The 4,328-nt window shown below is 38.2% G+C and overlaps 1 pseudogene; it reads left to right on the top strand.

Moving 5' to 3' along the window:
• The first annotated feature begins 3,028 nt into the window (after positions 1–3,028).
• Positions 3,029–3,921, top strand: LOC123463962 (annotated as a pseudogene).
• The last annotated feature ends 407 nt before the right edge of the window (positions 3,922–4,328 follow it).

The following is a 4,328-nucleotide window of genomic DNA, read 5'->3' as shown; positions in this document are numbered from 1 at the left end:
CTAATGGGAGGGGGTAGATCACAGATGAGCCTAAATAATGGTACCAAACTGCCTGTATTTACTGAAAAAGAAAACTAATAAATTAAATTAAAAACAAAAAACAAAAAAAAACAAAAAACAAAAAAAAGAAAGAAAAATTTGATAAAATTTTAATAAAATTAGATAACTAATTACTATACTTATGACATGTTCTATGACTATGGTGTTTTAAACTTTATGGTTACTTTTTTTTTTTTTTTTGCTTTAAAATGTAGATTTACCCTCTGACAACTTACTCTGTTGCCCCTGACCTACCTAGTTGTCCCATTGCAATAAAAGAGCCTTACTACACTGGACATGTCTGTTCTTCTTTCATTTATCCTTTTGATATTTACCATTGTAGTGTGTACAAGCAGAACAGAAGATAACAATAAGATTCTTGGAAAAAGTAGGATGAATAAATAATTTATTTAATATATTATATTTAATTAAATATATTATATTTAATATATTATTCAAATAATAAATATTATTTGAATGCATCAACTTTTGTTCTTTGGATGTCATGCTATGTCAAGTCTCCTTCAGTGCTTCCTGTACTGTTTACCAAATACCAAGGGAAGCAAGGGAGATATAAATTTTATTATTTCAGAGTACTGTATAGACTCTTGCATAATTTGAGGGAATGAAAGTGTTTGTCCAATTACTCTCACAACAAAAGCTATTTTGGGTAAGACTTCATGCATTTCTAGGGCACACAGACCATGAGATATATTTGATTCTATTGGTTTCTGTAGCTCAAATAGCATATCTCTAGCTACGTTTTCACAAGATGAGACATGAAAAAAGAAATTACATCTAAATTTCCATTTGCTACATTTGCTAGTAAGAGTTGGTGTGTGTGCATGTGTGTTAGTGTGTGGGTGTGTGCGTGTATATAGAAGACATTACTATACTTATGGACAGATATGCCTAACTCACTCCTACAATAAGAAAGGTGTCTTTCTTGTTTATCTGGTCATACTTTGGAGAGTTGACCAATAGTAGACTCAGACTGAAGCAGCACAGAGAAAAGAATGGCTGATTCCTATGGGAAGGGATATTATGTGATTCATGAATATAGGAAACAAATTAGAGGATCTGGAAAGGTAGGGAGACAAGAAAAGTTAGGGGAGATTCTTAAAAGTGAGGATTTACCCAGTTTGGTAGAAGGACATTTTCAATATTTTCCAGAGCCGTTAGTAAAAATTAATTTTTAAATATTTTGAAATTCCTACACCCATGTTATATAGCAGCAAGATAACTGCATTTTTCTCTTGCTGTTCATAAGCAATTTATATGTAAATCCTATAGCAAACTGCTAAGTAATATCAATAAAACAAATATTTGGAGATATTACCCCCTTTGATGGAAAATACAAGATCTTTTAGGTATATTTACATTTAAAATTTTTAAAAAATATTTTATTTTTATTTATTTATTTGAGGGGGAAAGAGGCAGGAAGAGAGAGAGAAAGACAGAGACAGACAGAGAGGGAGGGAAGGGGAGAGAGAGAATGTGCACACCAGGGCATCCAGCCACTACAAATGAACTCCAGACACATGTACCACATTGTGCATCTGGCTTATGTGGGTCCTGGAGAATTGAACCTGGGTCCTTCAGCTTTGCAGGCAAGAGTCTAATCACTAAGCCATATATCTAGCCCTACATTTTCAATTTTTTGAGCACAATAGTAGAGTCCCTTGTAACTTTAATTTTCTCTCAGAACTTGTCACTTTTAGTAAGAGTGCTAGACTGTGTCTATGTTCTGGGACCTCTGCAGTTTTCTTTAAATGTCTTGGGCTTAAAAGTAGATTAAGAAAGCTGCAATGTTTAGTATTTTTGTCAGTAGTGAGCATAAGCAATATTAGGGGAGTGGCATGCAGTTATGTTTTTCTAGATTAAGTGATAAATATACTAAAAGTAAAGAGAAAGATTAATATTTTTAATGTGGGGGGAGTCCACAACAACTTCAAAGAATGTGAATCACAAATCATAAACACTAGTCACTAGTTTCATCTGAAGATGTTGAAGGTACAAGAAGAAGCAAATTACACTGGAAATGAACTTGAGGAAATTAAAAGGAATTTAGACTCTTCAGTTTTTCCTGGCTCTGTGTTCTGAATATCATGTTAATAGGAAAGGGAGACATGCATGTGCTTTGAAGTCACCTAATCTATGCTGGCATCTCATTTCTTAGAGCTTTTTTTAGTGTGCTACCTGTTTCTAGGTTTGTTACTTGGATAAGACCACTAATAATATCTTCATAAGATTTTATGAGTATTAAATGAGCTATTATATATGAAACCTATTGTAATTTTTAATGAAGTGCCAAGATATGGCACACTAAATTATGATGCAAGAGGACATGATAAATTGGTAAGGCAGCTGTTGCAGTCAGGTATGTGTTGCTAGTAGAAATCACCCAAGAGAAGCTTCTGGGGAAGGTTTATTTTGGCTTACAGACTCAAGGGGAAGCCCCACAATGGCAGGAAAAACGATGGCTTTGGCAAGGGTGGACATCACTCCCTGGCCAACATAAAGTGGACAATAACAACAGGAGAGTGTGCCAAACACTGGCTTGGGGAAACTGGCTATAACCCCCATAAGCCCACCCCCTAAAATACACTCTCTCCAGCAGATGTTACTTCCCAAATCTCCATTATCTGGGGATCTAGCATTCAGAACACCTAAGTTTATGCAGGACACTTGAATCAAACCACCACAGCAACTAACCAAAAATTGGTGAAGAAACCCCTGACCAAAAGGCAAATTGTCATATAACCAGGGGCTGGGGAAAATGCTAAGTAGTTAAAGGCCCTTTACTGTGAAGCCATTGTGCCTGGGTGTGATTCCCAGTACCTGTTTAAAACCAACAACAAAAAGTGATGCAAGCATTCGAAGTTCATTTGCACTGGCAGAAGGTCCTGCCCACCTCTCAAATAAATATTCTCTGTTTTAGAAAAAAAATGTAAGCCAAAAATATAATGTGAAACATATAAGCAATTTCATGTTTTCTAGAAGTCACATTCAGGCTGGAAAAATAAAAATGAAAATGTATTTTATCAAAATAACTACTGTTTCCAAAGAAATGAGTGACAAGGAGAAGGCCAAGGACTTGTCAACACTTAATGACTTCTACAATGAAGGACAGAAGCTTCACATGAGAGAAAAGAGTAAAAAGAACTTCTTGGAGAAGCTGAAGCAGGATGTTGCTTTCCTGGCCCAGTTGAAGGTCATAGACTATAGCCTGCTGGAGAGCATCTATGACACAGACCAGCCCAAGCAGAGGTAGATGGACACGGGGGAGCCGGCAGAGGAAGAGGAGTATAACAATGATGAAGTGGGTGGCAGTCTGCTCTGTTCCACAGCTTTCCCAGTTCTTTGGTCCTAGGGATTTTTTTTTAAGTTTTTGTTTGTTTGTTTGTTTTTATTTATTTATTTGAGAGTGACAGACAGAAAGAAGGAGGCAGAGAGAGAGAGAGAGAGAGAGAGAGAGAGAGAGAATGGGCATGCCAGGGCTTCCAGCCACTGCAAATGAACTCCAGATGCGTGCACCCCCTTGTGCATCTGGCTAGCATGGGTCCTGGGGAATCAAGCCTCAAACTGGGGTCCTTAGGCTTCACAGGCAAGTGCTTAACTGCTAAGCCATCTCTCCAGCCTGGTCCTAGGGAATTTGATGCCTCTGTCATGTGTATGCCATGAAAAGCCATGAAAGTGCCCCCCCCCACTCCAAAAAGGAGGTCTACTTCATGGCTCTCCTCACACCTTATGATTCTAAGATGAAAGCAGCATATGCTGCCAAAACAGTGAAACACCAAGCAAGGGCCAAGCTTTCAAATGTGAACCCGGAGCAGTACTCAAAAACACTTCAAAGAGTTCAAGTTCAACACCTTGACATAGTTATCTTCTACTTTCAGCCAGTGCCACGTTGCTGGATAGAGGGTAGGAGGTCGGGGTATATTTAGGCTAATGGGAGGGTAGGGATAAGGAGGGTCTTTAGCAATGACTGCAGCCTTTGAGAAAGAGCCAGTCTAAGCCAGGACAAGAGGGAGGTGCTCTGGGTGCACATGTTCACCAGAAGTAACCTTCTCTTCTGCTACACTTGGTTTTTATTATGTTTTCTCCCTACTTGGCCAATGTTAAAAAGTGTCCCCTTTTTTGGTGTTTTGTAACCTTTTAAGATACTGTAGGGCTGAAGTTGACATTGTGGGTTTGTTTCTGAAGTCCACTTCTCCAGGTTTGCTCTATGTCATCACCATAGCCATCTTCCACATGCCCCTGGCTCTCAGTTCTCTTCAGCAAACACT

Source organism: Jaculus jaculus, chromosome 10 (assembly GCF_020740685.1).
Source record: "Jaculus jaculus isolate mJacJac1 chromosome 10, mJacJac1.mat.Y.cur, whole genome shotgun sequence".
NCBI classification, from domain to species: domain Eukaryota; kingdom Metazoa; phylum Chordata; class Mammalia; order Rodentia; family Dipodidae; genus Jaculus; species Jaculus jaculus.
This window is presented reverse-complemented; position numbering and strand designations above follow the sequence as displayed.